This window comes from Elaeis guineensis, chromosome 11 (assembly GCF_000442705.2).
Source record: "Elaeis guineensis isolate ETL-2024a chromosome 11, EG11, whole genome shotgun sequence".
NCBI lineage: Eukaryota > Viridiplantae > Streptophyta > Magnoliopsida > Arecales > Arecaceae > Elaeis > Elaeis guineensis.
In genome coordinates, this window is record NC_026003.2 from 7,567,120 (window position 1) to 7,588,001 (window position 20,882).

A 20,882-nucleotide genomic window follows, 5' to 3' on the forward strand; every position below is an offset into this window, starting at 1 on the left:
AGATTGAATCTTATATCTTGTAATTAAATTTAGATAGTTTATACTCCAACAGGACGAGCTGTGATCTACTAATACAGTCTGTATCTCTTAGAGATAAGCTATGCTAATATCTTAATCACAAGAATTAATATTGTAATATAAAAAAAATAATAAATCTAATTTGCATGGTGGATTCAAAATTTCTGGGTTATTTCTCTAACTTGTTTTCTTTCATAAATTAATTCACACTTTTAATTTAATTCTTACTATTCTATTTCTTTTAATTCTTCTACAATCAATTCTCTTTTTATTTCTTCTTAAAAAAAAAAGATAATCGCCCTAGATCCTCATAAAAACGATCCCTACTCACCCTATCTATATAGTTTGAGTTGGTTTCTATTTTTGACCACCTACGACAGCGATCAAATTTTAGTGCCATTGCCGGAGATCTAGGCATGATTATTTTTTTTAAAAAAAAAATTCTTAGTTTCTTTCTAACTTGCTTAGTTCCTTAGTCAAACTTATTTTCTTTCAAAAAAAAAATCTCTACATTGACACCTCATAATCTACTTAGAAAATTAGATACTTAATCACAAAACCTAAAAAGTGAAATAAATTAATTTACTCTTGACTAACTACCAAATCTGGTCACTTTTTCTTCTTACATTGCATAATTCTATAAAACATCTTAAGGACACAAACCCTAAACAAGATAAGGTAAAAATTTCATCATCCTTTCTTGATCCATAAATCACTATCCTGCATATTGCATTGACCTAAATCTTAACTTAAAATCAATTAGACGTTGGCCTCTAAGGACTTTCGAGCTCAATAGGATAAGGGATCCTAAGAGTAAGATCAGATTAGGGTTAGTCAGTTTGATTGGTATCTAGGAAAGTGGTTCAAGGACTACGTCTTGAAGGAAGGTGGTTATTTAATTGATTCCGTTCGCTTACTTGGCCAACTCAGTTGGTGTCTAAGGGAAGCAACAGGGGACCCCCACCGATCTTTCACTTACCTGGTCAGTTGAGTGGCTAGTCTTTTACCTGGAGTGCTCAAAGGCAACCTTGACAAGTTAGGAGCTGTCTAGATCTAGGGGTTATCCTTAGCTAGGATTGATTGTATAACGTGACTACTAACCTACAAATATTAATCCTAATTAAAACACTCTTCTCTAACGTCTCTAGATTTAGAACTCCTTAGGACTCTCATCTCTAGAACTCTTCTTTTTCTCCTCTTTTTTTCTCTCATATATTAAAATTTTAAAAAAAATAAAAATAAAAAAAAATTACTAGGACAAAATGAAGATTGCCAGACACAATCTAAAACCTACAAGCCTATAAGATTACTGAGAAAGAAATGGATTCCAATCGACAACCTAGAACTCTGCTGGATCTGTATTATTCGATTAGCTCTGTCCAACCATCTAGAATTAGATCCTCGACTAACAATTTTACAATTAATTCTCAAACGATTAACATGCATCCTACATTCACTGAAATTGAAAATACATACATTTATTCAAGGGAGTTTGAAAATACTAGAGTTGTAACTTTAATCAATAGAATTAAAGCCTTAGAATTCAAAAGACATATCCAATTTAATCAAGTGTTAGCACCCATGTGCATTAGATGTGATGCACCAGATCATGTTGTGGAAGAGTATCCTTATTTGATGAACCCAATCCAAATTGAGCTCATACGGGAGAGTGCATTTAATGAAAGCTGCATAAATGAACCTTATGCACCAATCTATAACTCAGGGTTGGGAAGTCATCCCCATTTTACATGATCACAAGATGCAACATTAGGAGCCCATAATTTTTATCAACCCTATCTAAGGCTCAACCAAATATTAAATGATCAACTAGATTTCGATCCTGAGGAAGGAGTCAACATATTAGGAAAGAGTCTAGAGATCTTAGTGCAATCAACCTCAAATATTAAAAATACTCTCAATAATTTCATGTAAACCACTGACCAGTTATTTAAACAATTGGGCCAATCAACTATAATGGTTAGTAAATTAGAAGAGGGTAAATTATCAAGCCAACAAGAGGATGACCCTAGAGCTCAGAATGATCTAGAACTTAAAGACCAGTTCAATCAGTTGAGAACATTCAGATCTGAGAAACTGGAGGAGATATCCGAAGTTGATAATAATGAGGTATCCACACCTAGTGATCATTATACTCAATTAAACCCAAAATTAATTATTGAACCCCTCATGACACTGGTTGAACCTCTGCTTAAAAAGGAAGAGGTGACAATAAGAGATCCAGAAATACTCCTTCAGCACATCGAGTATATAGATCTAGATCTCTTAAAACCCTGACTAGTATTTAAGTTATACCTAGATCTAATTATAAAGGAAGAATTGTTAGTTATCAGAAGAATGAGTCATATAATGGTCCCAAGTAGAAAATACCTTGAGGAAGAACCTGAATCACAAAGAGAATTACAGATCCATGTTAAGATTCGGACAGGAATAGGATAGGCACTGTTTTAGTATCTGATTGAAGACGTTAAACTTAACGCTTTTTGGGAGGCAACCCAAATTTTTTTTATTTTATTTTAACTGATCTTCATTTTTTTAGAAATAAAGGACCGCTCTATGTGGAAGCACCTGTCAATAAATATGGTCTGACTGAAGACTTAAAATTTAGCACTTTTTGGAAGGCAACCCAGTTTTCAGTTTTTGCTTTTACTTTTTTTTGCATTATGTTCAAGTTAATCAAGGCTTGCTTTGTACGGATTTGAAGGTAATATTGGCTAAGATGGGGAAAGCACCAATTTTGAAAAAAACTTCTGGATCTGGTGATATCTCTCCTTTTTCTTTCTCTTTTTATGTACTCTTCATTTTTTCTACTCCATTGAGAATAATGTCGATTAAGTTGGGGAAAGAATAAAAAAAAAATTTTAAAAGTTCTCAAGTAAGTTAGTATTTAGCATTTAAGCATCAGATTATATTTAAGAATTGAGTTAAACCAAGAATTTTTTAAAAAAAATGATGTACAGACTAGAGAGTTTATGAGATATCGAGAGATCAAGTATTAAAAAAATTCAATAAGGAATTAAGTTTAGAACTTAAACAATTTTTTTTTAGCATTTATAAATTTTTCTACCAGTATCAAAGAAGAGTTTATTTCTTATGAACTTGTGTAGGGTAACTATACGTTTCTTCGTATATTCAAAAAAAAAAAAACAAGTTTTCAAGTACTTCATGCTGAGTAACCGGGCCTCTTTGTCTGAGCAAGCATTGAGTTTCACATCAAAAGGTATGAAGGGTAAAGAAGCTTTGTTATAAAGCTAGTTTTAACTCGTAGCCTGTTTGATTCGAGCAAGTAGATCCAAGGGATATTCTATATCTAGTGCCCTAAAACCATCTGGTTTGAGAGTCATTGGCTGAAAACTTGCTACATAGGTCAAACAGAAAGCTTAAGGGGTTAAGATACTCAATAGCGGTACAACGTTAAAAAAAAAAGTTCAATAAATGAAGGACGGAAGTAATAATGTACTTGTCCATAAGAAAGTTAATGATTTAGAGATAAAGGTAGAAATAATTTAAAAAAAATCAAAAAAAATTAATGTTCTTAGTTTAACTCTTATATTGATTAGTATTAATACTCCAATGACATACCTCACTCATGCTCTACTGTGTATCAATGGCTCTTTTGAAAATTGTTTGGTGAAATTCAAAATTTAAGTTAAAAGATACTTAATTCTAAATTCTTTCTTTACTCGAGGACGAGCAAAGTTCAAGTTGGGAGGTGTGATAAGTACATTAAATATTCTAATAAAAATATTAAATATATATTAATTAACTTTTATTCTTTAAGAATTGATGCTTTTTGCTTTTGTTTTGCAGGAAAAATGATCACCAATAAAAGAGCCTGATTTCTAGGTTAAAAGGAAGAAAATTTGAAACAAATTGAATTCAAAATGGACTCCGAATGGTGATCTAAAGTTAGACCCAAAACCATCTTAAAGCTAGCCAAAAGCATGCAGCCCATAGAAGTTCTTGAGTGGGCCAAGAGAAGCTTAACAATGTTCTCACGTAGCATGCAAACAGGAGGGTCTACAAGGGATTTAAAGTAAAATTTTAATTGATTTAAAAAATAAGGAAGGCTTGGATTCAAAAGCTTGGATGTGGCTCACAGAAATTCAAATTAATGGGACCCATGTGAAGCACTGGAAGGGTGCATGAGACCAGAGGCAGCCGGCTTCCATGGGATTCAAATCAAAATAGTAAAGTGGTCTTTGGTGGTTTAATTGGTCCGTGGCCCATAAGGAATTCAAAACACATGTGGACGCTAGGATCTCGCGTGAAACAAGATGCCGTGATGTGGATAAAGTTTTAGAGTCCAGATCAAAATAGAAGACGGTGGAAATTAAAAGTCCGTAGATGCTTATAATTCGAAGAAGCTATGCCCTATAAAAGGAGGCAGCAAGAGTAGAGAAAACAGAGGCAGTGGACGGCAGCAAAAATAAGAGGAGAAAAAGTTTAAAAAAAATAAAAATAATAAAAAAAAATTCAAAGAACTTTAGGAATCAATTATTGAGAGATTATGGAGCTAGAGAGCTCGATGCGTGGCTAAATTCCTTCAATTCCAGAATATGATGAAGTCTGTAAATAAATTTTTATTTTTTTTTTGTATTTAATTTTTATACAATAAAATTCTACTTTTATTTCATATCTTTTTATTTTTTTTGAAGTATTGGTCCAGCCTACATGGCCTATATCCTCTATTGACGTGCCGTGATCTCTGGATACGATATGTGCTTTGGAGAGATAGATCATAATATGTTAGATTGAATCTTATATCTTATAATTAAATTTAGATAGTTCATACTCCAACAGGACGAGTTGTGATCTACTGATATAGTCTGTATCCTTTAGAGATAAGCTATATTAATACCTTAATCACAAGAATTAATATTACAACATAAAAAAAGAAAAAAAATAAATCTAATTTGCATGGTGGATTCGAAATTTCTGGATTATTTTTCTGACTTATTTTCTTTCATAAATTAATTCACACTTTTAATTTAATTTTTACTATTCTATTTTTTTTAATTCTTCTACAATCAATTCTCTTTTTATTTTTTCTTAAAAAAAAGATAATCATCCTAAATCTCCGTGAAAACGATCCCTACTCATCCTATCTATATAGTTTGAGTTAGTTTCTATTTTTGACCACCTACGACAGCGATCAATCTTTCTCTATTTTTTCTCCACCATCCAGTATCCTCTAATCCATCTTCGATATTGAAAAGATCCAAGATGATCGAAGAAAGAGATCAAATCAGATCTGCCATCAAAAACCGACTGCATGAGCTAACACTCCTGCGGAGGGCTAATCAATCCGAGAGCTTCGTGTGGACCATCCGGAGAGATCAGACACTTGTGTAGCTACTAGCGATCAGAGAAGACTTTCAGATTTACATTCTGATCATGAAGTTCGACTATCCATGCTCAAGTATTGGGGTCGAAACTCTAGAAATAGCATATTAGATCTATTACTAAATATTATTTTTGGTTCACATACTTGTCATTTTAGATTCAAATTTTTATGCATATAAATTTATATCATAGATCTATTTGTAGGAGTTTTAAAATCAGATCTTATGTATGTATTTATAGATTAAATAATTTAATCTAATATTTTTTTGTTGAAAAATTTTTGAAATGTATGCATAAAATCCCTACGCATCCGACAATGGTATCAGAGCTATAGTTCGATATGATATGAAATTATATGCATTCATATCTATAATTTAATTTAGATTAGATCTGATATATGATATTTTAATCTAAAATTAATTATAGATCTAATCGCATAAATTGATATAAGGTTGTCCTACTGTAAGGTTTATCCTTTACAATGTAAAGGTTGTCCTAGTTTGTGCTGATCTTTATAAAATTTGATTTTAATTTGAAATATATAAAATTTATTTATATTGATTGTTATCTAATTTTGATATGATCAAAATATAATAATCAGATCTAAAATAATTTAAATTAAATCTAAATTATTTAGATTAGATGATCTGAGTAACAAAGTAATCGGATTGGATTTATCATCAAGCCGTCCGATCATAGGAGCTAATAAAGATTAGATCTCTCTTTTTCTCATTCAATTAGATCCTTTTATGATATGTACGGGTGCCATTGTGACTATATCCTGTGAAGATGAATGCGAAAAAAAAATTATTTTTCTATAAAATCCTAGGATTGTGTATGTGATACATTATATGAAAAGTAGTTGCATCTAATCTTTACAAATAAAATTTAGAATCATAAACATATTTGAAATAGTTTTAAAATAATTTATGATTAATTTTATTACTATTTATATAAAATTATTTTGATTTAAAATTAATACAATTATTGTAGTTTGCCTATTAAGTCGACTCAATATTGTTTGGGTCGACTCAGGACCTTGGTCAATCAGCTCAATTTTTATCGAGCTGGCTTAATAAAATAGGCTAAAAATTATGATTAATAGTTCATCATCAATGAGTCAACTAAGTCTCGAAACTTAGTCGATCCATTGTGATGAGTCGGCTCAATTCCAGGATGAGCCGATTCAAGTTTCAGATCTAAATGATTGTGCATAAAATTAATTATAAAAATATTTTATAAAATTTAAAATTATTTTTAAATACCGAATCTCTATTCACAGCTTCAAACTTAATTGAGAATTAAATTGAATAAATTAGATTTAAAATTATGAATTAAAGATCTAATGTCATTCGCATAAAATGTGGGTGATGGATTTATGGGTTAGCTTAATCAGGTCCTCCTAATTGGGTTAGATGCTAGGATTAGAATCAAAGATTAAATGAACTAAGAAAAAAATTAAATTAAATCGAGATTTCTCTAGAGCCAATACAATAGTTGTAGTTGATCGAGTCCATATCTTTGATTAGACCCAAATAGACTTTGATCTTGAGCTTAGTGGTCGAATCCAAATCTGTAAGTACATCTAATTGAAACTGATTAACCAATTAATGTCTAAGATAAGTTTGACAGTCTTGATCGATAGTTATTAATTAGGAGCTACTTGTATAGATTGAGTCTATAACGAGTTAATGGCATATCCCTCCCATCGATCTCACTTACCTGACCAACACAGTGAATCAAGTTTTGATCAGATCACTTAATGATTAGAATTGACCCATGCTTACTAGAAAAATCAGTTTGACTGATTTAGATATCCCTAGTTTGACTTGTCTTCATCCTCAATATGATTTGATGAAGTCAGTGGGAGGATTGATGACTTGTCAGTAGGACCAGCTTATTTTTAGTCCATCCTAATCTGACTTAATGAAGTCAATGGGAAGATTGTGATTAGCTGATCTATGCATTTAATTCTATTAAATTATATTAATCAAATTTTTTAAATTATTAGGTCCATAAAATGAGCTAGTTATGGTGATAACTAGATCATAGCATCTCATTAAGGTGAATGGTAATGGATCCATTATTTCTGATTGACATTGCAGGCACCATCCATCTGATGTTTCTCTGAATGATAGAATTATTATTCATTATATGATGACTCTGTTGTACTATCTGATGAATGGTTGAGTTGGTCAAGTCATACTCGGATCCGATTATTTATTAGTTAAAATTACTGAGTAGGTTCATATTAATGATTGGACCTAATCAGGACTTTTAGTGGAGGTCCATCGCCTAATGAAATAAAATCTAGAGTAAAATCAATTACTAAAAATTATCTGAAGAAACAATTGGTTGAGAACCTATCCATAAATACATATGGATTGATCGAGCCATACTCGAGCCTGTATGCAGTCTTTGCAGATTTTAGTTTCCACTAAGGAATTAAGGTAATTCCTCGAATTGGAGGTAGAGGCAACCAATTCATATAAAATAGTGAGAGAACCTTTAGACTAAAGTCCATGTCTTTAGGCTTGATTAATTCACATACTAATTAGGTCTGTATTTTTTTTTCTTTTCAAAAATGACTAACAATTTATCGCTCCACTCACTATTTAACAGTGATGAGCTTATTGGATCCAACTTCGATAGCCAGTATCAGAAGTTGAACATTGATCTTGAGCACAATCTAGCTAAAAAGTTTAAGACCGAACTAAGTCCAGCAAACTATGACCCAAATAGGCTAAAGAAAAATGAGCAACTAGTTGCCGGTCAAGATACTTATATGATAACATTTTGTAATTTTTTAAGTATCATTTCTCTTTGAATGTGATCATCATTCATCGTAGTGTTGCTAATTTAGACAAATAGCAATCGGTGTAGTTTGCCTTTTAGTCGGATGTTAACCAACTAATACTTAGGCATAATTTTTGTAAATATTTGATATATAGAAATTAATTGAATATCCTTCGATCGATCGAAGTCGAGTCAATATATCCTTTCGACTAATCGGAGACGAGTTAGCATATTCTTTCGATCGATCAAAGTCGAGTCGACATATTCTTTCGATCGATCAGAGATGAGTTGGCATATAGATTTGATCGATCGGTGTCGGTATGTAGATTCGACTGATCAGAGTCGATATGTAGAGTCGTCCGATTGGAGTCGATATGTAAATTCGATCGACTGAAGTCAGTATGTAGATTTGATCAATTGGAGTTGGTATTTTGGTCCTTTTGGGACTCGTTTCGATCCGGAGATTGATATTTTTCTACTTTAGCCCTTCGGAGCTTGAGTCGGAGCTGGTATTTGTTGTCGAATCATCTATTGATTCATCATCATTTTTCTTTCGAGATGTGGATCCCTTACTCAATCAGACAAAAGCCAACTAACTAATCTGTGGATATTTTTTTCTATATTGGTTAGTCAAGTATCAGCCAACTAATATTTCATCGAATATCAGCCGATGACTTTCTTATGTGGTTGAGTACAAGTCAGTCATGTTATCTGATATGTCATCAAATAGTTGAATTTATCGACACAATGTTGTAGAAGAAAAGTCCTTTGATAGATTTGACTTCATTGCGGTCGTAGTCGTCGAACCGCCATTGTGACTCGTTAAGATGATGAAAATATCCAGGTGTGGGATCTTCCTCAGATGAACTGGAGAGAGAACGTGGTCGTTTTTCCTTTTTGGATGCTTGTCGAGGAGGAGGGGACCACTGTTCTTCAGAGTCGGCACATTGCGAATGCCGAATATGTCAAGAGCTGGCTTGATGCTGGGAGGGCTAGGAGTCGACACACTGCAAGGACCGAGAGTATTATTGATGTGGATTGGGGCACGATGGCTGTGCCTTGGAGGTATAGCCTATGGCTCCAACTCATTTGGTTGCTGTAGTCGTTGTTCTACAATCTATTGAAGACTGCGAATAGCTTCAATGAGTATCTTCACCTCAGCCTTGAGTTTTATCTTGGTTTAATTTTGACTTCGAATCAGGTGTTCAGAGACTACTATTTTGCAAGAAGAATATAGATGGAGGGCTTAAGAGCGCTTGTGAATGATGTTGGACTGGTGCTAATTGTTGGAGGCCATATACTGCGGCTGTGAGGTCCTGCACCTATTGGATCCTGCACCTATTGGATCAAAGTGGTAAGCTACTGCTGATCTACCACCACCATTTATTGGGATCAGGGTGGTAAACTGCTACTGATCCGCCACCATCGCTTGCTATGGAGCATGGGGCTCTACATTCTAGCTCAAACGGTCTCTTCCAGCAAGAAGATCACCTGCCATTATTGACTGATGTATTCTAAGCTTTTCCTCTTGCCATTATTCTTTCAGGATTTATTTGACTCCTACTTGGTACGTCAATCTATTATGGTCAATTCTCATATGCATCTGACTTCGATAAAGAATGACCTTCAAAACAAGTTCGCTGGTCAAAATATTGTTCGATGGAAATTCTTCGATGTCTAAGTCAGCAGAGAGTAGTGAATAAAAAAATTTAGAGTAGAATTTGATAGAGTTTTAGCCAAGAAGTTCTTTTTATCGTTGCCTATTCCTTTACCTCCCTTTTATAGGTGATTCGAGTGTAACCATTGAGCACATGGAGTCCCATATTTTATGGCACTAATGGATAGTTAATCTCTATTATCGGACCATAATCATAGAGTTAGTGGACAGTTTATATCTACTAACGATCGTGGTATGCAGTCGTTACCCACGATTGTGGTATCACGATTGTAGATTTCAATATGCCGACTAGATGTTGGTGATTTTGATATACCGACTAAGGATTGGTGATTCAAGTATGCCGACCAGTCATCAATTTCTCATATTTTATATTGAAGAATCGTTGGTAGTAGTGTATCGGGTTGCTTGGATTAATTGCGATTTTAGAAAGACAATCGAGAGTTACCGATAGATAATCGGATAATCGATAGATAGTTGGTCATTCGTCGTATTCTGTGAAGCGATTATATATCAGGGTGATGAATCCTGAAGTCGTGATTCATGTGGTGGTTTATTTTGATGATCCAACATCTATTGTCGAAGTAGAGTTGGGAATACTGTAGGAAAATATGCAATAGGCGATGTTATTTTTAGCTTTTGGCAACGCAAATAAACGCTTGCTAAATGGGTCCACGACGTTTTTCAAAGCGTTAGGCGCGCGCCGACCATGCAGGAGTAGAAAACCATCTTTGGAGTCCGACGACGCTTGTAGAATGGTGACAAAATTATAGGCTTTTCCACCTTTTTAAACGCCGTCGGGTTCCAGCAGAAAGAGTTGTCTCAGTGGTATCTAACGACGTAGATGAGCGTGGCTAACATGGTTTTCTGCAACATTTATTTCCGTCGTTGGGAAACATGACACCATAGTCATCTGCAACCATTATAAGCGTCACAAAGATTTTTTAAACAAAAAATATATTAAAAAAAAATGTAGAATCATGGAAATTCATGCATCAGGAGCGAGTGGCTTGGAAGTCATGCACCGATCAGAGTATTAATAGATTGAGAGGTTGGATTTGTATCTTGCTGCAAATTCAATTATCTGATTAATGATTCTGGGTATTAGAAAGTATCTCTCTGCTTACGTGCGAACTTCGGGTTGGCACAGAGACAATATAAACTGTACTGATGTCTAGTTTGGGAAAAAAGTCCTAGATTTACTTTCTTATCTCAGTGAATCTCAGTGAATTAATAACTGAAGACTGAAACCTGTGAAGCAAGAGTTAGTGGCAAATGAATTGAACTGAGTACTTATAAACACCAATTGGACTAAATTAGCTCATCATGCCTGTGATGCACAAAATAATATATGATGCTGATATTTGAAATTCACAAGCACAGAAAAATAAGCAATACCACCAATGCTATGAGCACTTATGATTGCTAATATCCTTTTCAAACAAATCTAGCTCCCTAAGCGATGGTAACAATGATAAAAATAATAACTGCTGTTTAACATGTTCGATGTATCCTATATTTTACAAGCCAGAACTACTTAGACAAACATGTTCTCATGTAGCGACCAAGTCAAGAGTTTGGTAACATCATGACCCAAATCTACTTAGACAAATTAACAAGCCCCTCTGTGACAGTATTTAATGTATGGTCCGTTTTGAGTGACATATTAATTTCAATGAATATGACCTTCTCTCTTGGTCATACCTGTATATGGTCCGTCTTGAGTGACATATTAATCCATCACAGGAAGAACGTCTGTCCTTGTTTTGTCTGGAAAATTTTGCAAGGTCCCAGCAGAGTTGTTTCGTTGTTACAAGGAATGTGATTCAACACAAGTGGAGCTCCCTGAAAGGTCATCTACTTTAGAAGCATGGCCATTAAAAACTAATCTTCAGGATTGTTGATCTATTGCCACTTTCTGTAGGTGGAATACTAGATTTCTGTAACAGGTTAGGTTGCCGCTTTTGATCCTCACCAAACAAAATTTTATATGGGTACCAGCCTACCAGCTGGAAAGCATGCAAAGAGGAAAAAGTCTGAAGAAAGTTCTGACCAAATTTTTATTGAAGCTTTGAAAGTTGAGAGCGCTAAAGATTGAGCATAATTAGTCATATTTTCAGCTTCATGTCATATTTTTGCACCACCAAGGTTATCTGCAACATTCCTAGAAACAGAGCTCACACTTTTTCTGTCATGATAGACTCAAACATGACAGATTTTAGCTCAAGCTCTGAAGGTTACATGATAGATCAACCATGGAAGAGCATCAAGTATATTTTGCGGAAACATACAGAACATATGTACTATAGATCTTTGTTATTTCATTAATCATGAAAGAACCAAACAAAATCACATATGCTCAGTATGAACACTGCAACAGGGCAATGAGGTGTCCATTTCAATGCATGTCAGCTATGGTTCTGCTTAGAAACATACAGAACATGAACATGAAGTTATCAAAATGGCAAAATGCACCAACTGGTTTAACTCTTTGCAATTTATCTCCCTACCAATTCAACCATTTTGAATCACTTCTCTAAACCAGCACCAAGAACATTGTAGGATTTCTTTGAACTTTAATTGCTATAACCTGCAGCAATTACTCTGAGAAGCAATAAGGTATCAATACATGATATTCTTCTTATAGGCCAGGGTGTGTGGATTATCATAAAACTGCCAATTAAAATGAAGGCAGCAGATGGAACTGATACCAAATGCTAGCCACAATCTACAATGACACTCAATTTCGAAGGTTTATGCATGCAACTCAGAAAGCTCTATTAGTGCAGTCTCTATTGTAGGGTACAAAAAACTGATAGGGTTGTGACTGTAAGGGTTGGAAACAGCTGCATCTGCTAAGAAAGGAAGCTTTCTTAAAGCTCTACCACTTAATCACTGAGCAAGAATTCACACAATCATGATGGTTAGAGGAGGTCAGCATCTATATTATCTTGAGTTTTGTTCCCAAATCCACACCACAGTGAAGGTCAGTCACCAACCTGGCATGCTCCCAAGCTTCTAGAAAAATTCCCAACAACTAAATGTCATAATGTGGTAATCTACATTATTATATTTGTTTTTCAAATGCAGTGACCACCAACACACAGACATGCAATGATTTGATTCTGTGCACTCCATGTGACCATTCAGTGTAGCTTACTAGAACATGTTTCCACAGCCCCACCTATTTAATAATTAAAGATCTCAACAACAAAGAACCCACAAACTATAGAACCAGAAACCAAAAAATGAGGGAACAAATTTGCTAACTGTTTAAAGAAAAAAGTTCATTAAACAAAATTCAAAGAAACCTGACCAAATTAAGGATCTGCCGCAAGAAAAAGGGTAGAGATGAGAATAGGAAGAATATAAACAACAATATTATCTGATCAAGACATAAAGATGCATGAGATTGTAGACATTCTAGAGCTTGTTCAAAAGCAAGCAATGTCAGCAAAGAAACACACACACACACAAAAAGAAAAGGAAGAAAAGGAAAAGAAAAACTTGAGGTGTAATTCTCCTGTATAAGTGGAAAGATGAGCAGACAGTAACTGGCTCCTCATCATATATAACCAGATGCTGGGTTATCTATGACCACAAATAATTAACCTCTGCGAGTAGAAGCTAGATCAAGTCATCATCAAGCTGAAATGTTGCTAAAAATGATTTGAAACATCACATCACATAGAGACATCAAAAAAAATATATAAAAAAAAGGATCCTGCAACATCACATCACAGAATATCAACAACCACTGAGACTTGATCAACGGCAAAATAACAATCCAACAACAAATGATAAAATCCAACCTATGCATCACAACAAACGATAAAACCCATTTCATTCAGTTTGAAGTTCATAAGAGAAAGATATGCTCTAAGAAGACATCTGTTAGTCAATCATAACAAACCACCATATCTATCATGCCCAGACCCGGATTACCCCGAAGCTACACCCGAAAGAACCTATAACCAATGAAACCAAAATTATAAGCCCTAAACTAAAAGCTCAAACTGAACAAGAGAGAATTCAAGTAGAACCTATTCTAAAAAAAAAAAGAGAGAGATCTATCACTTGTGCATGTATCATCATCTCGGCGACTACTGGAAGTATTGGGACCCCGTAAGGAATAGAAAAAAAGCTTACTAAGTAGAAAATATAGAAATTAGTACATACAACTCATAAAGCCTATACAATAAAGATATACATGAAAATAATATAAAATCTAAAAATTATATGTAGCTAATTACCTGATGCGAGGCAAAACCACGTAAAAAAGATGTAACCTGATCCATCTGAGTCCTCAATGACACGATCTCTGTCTGATAGCTCCGTCTCAGCTCCTCCATCTGTAGATCATGTCTCTGACTCATCTCTTGTATCTGTGTCTCTAGCCTACGGACCTCTGCAGTGCTGTTGTTCTGTCTACACTCCTGAGTATATCTGCTACTGCAAAAACTGAATGGGGATAACTCCAACTCCATAACCCCTTACTCTGCCATAACGCTCTGGTCCCATAAGCTCAGTAAACACCTGATCCTCGACACTACTGCACTCCACAGATGATGATGACTCGCTGGTATGCTCTGCAATAAGTGTGGTTGCCCTATCCTATATATTAAAGAACAGATCTATATATTAATAATAAAAAATTATAATATAAATTATTTAATAAATAAATCAATACATACGATCAGATCTCTAGACTCCTCTCGTACAAAGCTGCCATCTCGGTGTGTATGAGTCATTCTATAGAACTCAACCTTACCAGCTCCCTTCCCTGCTCTTCTATCTATAGAAAAAAAGTATATGTTATATAATATATGATCCAATATATGATATATGACATAAGATACATCATTATACAATACAGAGCAGGAGATAATGAATTGGATGAGGCTTTTTATTGTTTGTCATTCATGAACAAAATTCAATAAATAAACACATTAGCATATGGCCACCACTTCAAAACCGTTCGACTAATCTAATGTGCATGATGCAATCCCTGTTTTAACTTACTGTAAAATCATTCAACTCGCCAAGAGATCATGCAACCAGTCATCAAGTTATCCTGCAGTTCAATGAATCATCACAAATTTGAGCTTGAAATACATGCTAGAAGATTATCTGAAATACAGATTTGTTAAACCAGGTGCTTGGACACTGCCTATTATGAAATATATTTTTCAGGCTAATGTTCTGTTTATGTTTTCCCATTTGTAACTGGTTCACTCTTTAAACAGACAACCATTTGGCAGTCCATGGGAGAAATGAGAATCCAAACTACCACTGAAAAGTTTGCTTGGATTTGTATTCAAGCTGGATTTGTAAAAATACTACTGAAGAGAGTCCTTGAGATCATATTCAAGCTGAATTTATATACACTTATTATGTCAAGATCCATTGATTCGGCCGATGAAGAAAGTTGCGAACAGCCAAGGATTAGAGGCCAAGAATTTTTTATCAATACTCAAATTATCAAGAAGCATACCTAATCTTGCCTGACCTTGCAGTTTAATTTTTACATCTAAGAGGAAGAAGACATGATGATAGGGAAACTTCATTAATAACACAGTATAGCGGTTGTAGTTAAGCTAAGATCCCACCAACCCACTTTCTCACCCACAGATAACATATGGAACATAGACTGAAAGAGTTAACAACATCAACTCAGATCGCAAGTCTCAAAATACATTCATAATGCCAGAACTAGGAGGTTAATTAATTACATCTTGACATAGAATAATATTAAAATGAAATAAGCATAGGATTTGTTCATTTAATTTACCCTGAATCTGCAAGTCACCTATAACAGGCTCATCATCTTGGTCATCAGCAGAGGCTCATGCTGCGGTGCATCAGGCTGCTGAGACTGCTGAAGGTCATCAAACTGACTAGAAGATCCGGCCTGAGAATGCTGAAACTCTACACCTCTGAAACGTCTCTGAGGCATAACGTGTCTAACCTACACATATTGATTACAATATGAATTAATACAAATTATACATACACTAACAGAGGAATTGCTAATAATAAATATAATTTATTAAATAAAAACATACATCTTAAAACTCTTTGCATCAACAGAGTCAAACATCATTCTGTCCTTGAACATATGTCCTAACTCAATTGGTTGAAATATTTAGATCATCAATCGGGACAATATTTAAAGGCACACATTGAGTATAAGTCTCCTCGTCTTCCAGAACTATTCCTTTCCCCATGTCATACAAGTCCTAGGTTTCGTTTTGATAACAACAACCCAATTCTTATCTTTCGAGTCTTGTACAAAAAATACTTATTGAGCTTGAGATGAAAATATGAATGGATCATCCTTTAACAAGCATCGGTCCACCAAATTTAGCTTTCGCAGCTAAGTGAATGATTAGATGGACCATAATAGTAAAAAAAACTTGGAGGAAATATCTTTTCCATTTGACATAGCAAAAGTGCAACACGAGACTCCAATTGATTAAGTTCTCGAGAATCAAGGACTTTAGAACATAATGATTTAAAAAATATTGACAATTGAAAATAACTGCAACAACTTGTTTCGGCATTAATGATCTTAAACTAGTAGAATTATATCTTGCATCAATATATGACCATCATGACATTTTAGATTTGAAAGTTTCTGCTCTTTCAAATTGACACATCGTGAAATGTTTGATGCATATCCATCAGGAACCTTGATATTTTTTAAAACTGTTAGAAAAAGAAGAAGCTATTTTTGATGATGTGTAGATTCTTTTCAATCTAGGTATGAGAGAAAAGTAACGTAATACTTTGGCCGATTTTTTTTTACTCCATATTGCATCCACATCATTCAATATATCATCTTCATCTTCTTTATGCATTATCCATCATGAAGATCCACACACATGACATGACTCTTGATTAACATTATCGCCTCAATATAATATACAATCATTCGGACACCTGTGAATCTTCTCATATCTAAGATTCAATTTCTTTATTAATTTTTTGGCTTCATAAGAGGAAGATGGCAAAGTAGTGCCTTCCGAAAATACATCATTTAATAATTGAAGCAGTATAGTAAAACTCTTGCCAACCATCCATTCAAATATTTTAAATGAAATAAATGCACAAGAAAAGAAGTCTTCGAAAAACTTCTACAATCCGGATATAATTCTTGATCACAATCTTCCAATAAATGGTGATATCCAGCTGTCTCATCATTAGATGAACGTACGGCTCCTCAACATGCATAGAATCAGTAGACGTAAATCCCTCAGCATTCCAACTGTTTCTTGTTCTCCACTGAAATCTTCTAAATTCCAATACCAAGTCCAAGAGCATCTCTAAGCAAACCCCTCATATCATCTTCTCTTGCAGGATTTGTTGTAAGTTATCAGATCCCCAAGAAGATGTATGTTCTACATAGGAGGGTTGAGTAGATGAAGATGATAACATAGACTCTTCATGAAATACCCACTCGATATAACCCTTCAAAAAACCATTCCATACCAAATATTCTTCAATAGTTTGTGGATCAAGTGAAAAACAATTTACACATTTTCGGCATGGACATAGAATCTTTCCATTCATACTAGACTTCTCAACAACAAATTTAATAATATCTTGAACTCCATCTAAATAATCTTTGCTGGATCTTGGTTTATTTATCCAACTTTTGCCCATCATAAGATAAAATTTGATTGAAACTACAATTTAACTGAAAAATAAAAAAAAAAAATCTTCATATCATTTTGCCGAAGATTTAGCCAGCAATATCATAACATGAAGAACATGATAAAATATAAGAAAACTTGTTGCATTCTAGATGATATTTTTATTAGCTATTACTGAACCATTCCATCTATTAGAATTATACATGGGCATAATAACTTGAATCGAACAACCTATTTGAAACATAAATTTCAATAAACTAAGAAATAAAATTAAATATCACACGCCAAACACTTCAGAAAGTAATTGCACTAGCAAAACAGTTTGACAAACAAATCTATCATGATATTAGATCTTTACTTTATTTCTATTTACAGTAAAGGCATGCATTTAATAGCATACTTACAGTAAGTAGTGCATACATGAATGCCATCATAGAGCAGAAATACAATTTAGAACCAAACATGCCATTAACTAATGCAAAGGAACTGGTTATGCAGTCAAAAAATAATAGTACGTAACCGAACAATCGGAATAAAATTCAACAGAAAGTTTCAAATCTGAAAATAAGAAGGGACAAAGAGCCAGCAGCACCTGCACCAACAATAACATCTGAAACAGAGTGCTCGAAACTTCTTGTTTAAGCAAAAGGGAGGCCAAGCCACCCATTTTATTAGTTAGAGATATTTACAAGAACAGAGAGAAGGAAATATTGAAGAATAATCGACAGACCTATGGAAGTGTAAGCAGTAGTTTATATGAATGAGAATAGGGAAGAAAATATCAATTAGATAGAAATTGATATAATATCCCCATCAAAAAACATGGCCAAAGGAAATCACAGTGCTATGAGCAGGACATCAATGAAAACAGAAACCGACATTTTGCCCCATTGAACATGATAGCCAAAAGATGCGACAACACAACCATTTTGGTATAATGGATATATTATTACAGGAGCATGGTAAGATGGGTAAAGACACCTATGATAGACTAAAGTCGGATGGATGACTAAATGATTCTCGAGTGGTATGTGATAGGTGCATGCTTAGGCAACATCAACATTGTATGTTTCAAAAAAACTCAGCCAAAAGAAAGTGGAAGCATACAAAAAGTATGTTTAAAATGCTAAGTTGATGGTAGCAAAACTAGGAATGACAAGGTGCCGAATAGCAGGAGCCTGGAAGTAACTATAGGTGAGTAAATATAATGAAGAATCAAATGAAGAGGTATGGGTATGTGCAGCTAAAATCTGGGGAAGTCCCAACAGGTAGAAGAGCTCAGATCATACCAAGGCAGAAAAAGATTAAAACATGGAACTACCCGTAAACAAGATCTGGAAAAGCTTGGGATCATAATGGACGTGATCCTGAATATAAATGATTTGCAAATATGGATTTGTAAAGCAAATATCAATTAGACCCAAATAATTAGGTTTATCATTATATTCAATATGTACCGCACAAACAAAGCATGAAGCAATATATGTTCCATGCAACACGATTACATGAAAAATACATGGACATTTAATTAGAGTAAATAAAAATATTAACTACAATAATGAGATGATGCAAATAAAGACTGCTAGCACTGGAATCAGTAGCAGTGAATTTTGTTAAAGAATGACAATGTATGTAGGAATTGGGATCTGTACGTCAAATGCATAAGCATAAAATATTTTGGTTAATAAGGATAAAAGAAGTATTCTTAATTCTTCAAGCTTCAAAGTGCAATAAAGAATGCAAATTTCTGAGTCAGTGGGCGATAGTAACAGGCGGAGTATGATACAATTGAGTTAGAAGGCAATAATAACATTACCATAGTAACCCCAATGCACCGCTCACCATCAATATTCTAAATACAAAACTATTGACTGCTGTCGCAAGAGTTTATATAAGTAACATAGAGCAGTAGTAGTTACATAGCTCCAGCTCTGCATCGTGTCAAACACAACAGTTCCATCACAACTAAACCCCAATTTAACTCTTCCGAACCATCAAAAGAACACCACCAATCAGAGTTTTCCCAGGGTCATATCAGGAAACCATAAATCTAAACCTAGACAGTCCAAAAACCATGTAATGCATAAAGATAGTTTATGGAAAACAAGCATGGCTCCTAATACCCGGATAGAAATCCACAGATATCCATCTAAAAGTAGCAAATGAAACCTCGGTTCGTGGAAATTCAGAAATCAAGGCATACATTGAATCTGTTGTTAATATAAAACACAATCAAAGAGCATAGCAAAATAAATTTTACTGTATGTTTCAAATATGAAGTCTCATATACGTTCCAAAATTGTTGATTGTTAACTATAAAATATAACAATGAAAAAGTACTCAATCGACCAAGAATAGAAACCAAAACAAGCTTCGATAGCCTAAATGCCCTATGAACTCTCAGCATACTGAAGAACCAGAGCACAATAGCCCTAATCGGATGCTACCACAAAGGTAAACAGGCATAAGAACACCTAAAAAAGAAGAATAATAACATCAATCCAAGATAAATCTTCTAAATCCGCAGAAGAATAGAAAAACCTCACCAAAACAAGAGATCGGAGTAATTCTGAGTCCTTAGCAACTAATCGGAGAACTCACACAACAGGATCTCACTCATTCACAGATCGAATCCCTAGATTTCATCAATAAAGATAAAAACAGAAAAAAAAAAAAAAAAAAAAAAGGTAGCTAAAAGATCAGAAATCGAAAACAAGAGAAATCGAAGGAGAGGAAGGAGATATGGATATGAAGAAGAAGTAGAGAGGCTTCTTACTGATTTTTCGAGGAAAGAGAGGAAGAGATCCAGGCCGGGCTTCCCTTCGGCTTCCGGAGCTTTCTAGACTAGGTTGGAGACGAGGAGGAGGAGGAGGAGGTGAATGTCGACGCTTTTAAGAGGATGAGGGGGTGGTGGATGACCTCGATGGGTTGGGAAAAAGGAGAGGGCGATGGATGGCCTCGATTGTTCCGGAAAGTGGGGAGAGGGGTGGTTTTGGAGACGAGGAGGGGGAGGAGCAGGAACGGGATGTGGGTGGGAACGGGGAGATGGCGGTGGATGGCGTTGATGGTTTGGGAAACCGAGCAGAGTTCGGGGAATCCATGGGTAGTCCAAAAAGGGGCTTGGAGTCCGGCGACGCGGAGGATTGGAGTCCGACGACGTTTATCACCGTCGTCCCATTTGAAATACCGGCCTCCGACGACGCTTATAATCGTAGTTAAGATTAAGAAATTCCACAATGCTAATAACCGTAGTTAAGAGCCGGATTTGATCGGTTAATTTGCAACACCATTTTACGCACTCACTACGCTTCCATCTAGTGTCGCCAAATAAAAGTCGCTATTCTCTTTTTTTTTCCTGTAGTTGAGGCTGAGCT

General features: G+C 34.7%; 1 long non-coding RNA gene across 2 annotated transcripts; it reads right to left on the reverse strand.

Moving 5' to 3' along the window:
- Positions 1-11,325: 11,325 nt before the first annotated feature.
- LOC105037669 (uncharacterized) lies at positions 11,326-20,882 on the reverse strand. 2 transcript variants are annotated; one of them, XR_012135391.1, is made up of 5 exons: positions 20,285-20,882; positions 20,055-20,143; positions 15,645-15,821; positions 14,548-14,648; positions 11,326-14,467 (listed from the first exon to the last, which is right to left on the reverse strand). It is a non-coding gene; the product is annotated as an uncharacterized lncRNA (long non-coding RNA). The 2 variants fall into 2 exon arrangements; XR_012135390.1 differs by lacking the exon at positions 20,055-20,143 and having other exon boundaries at positions 13,669-14,467; positions 20,285-20,868.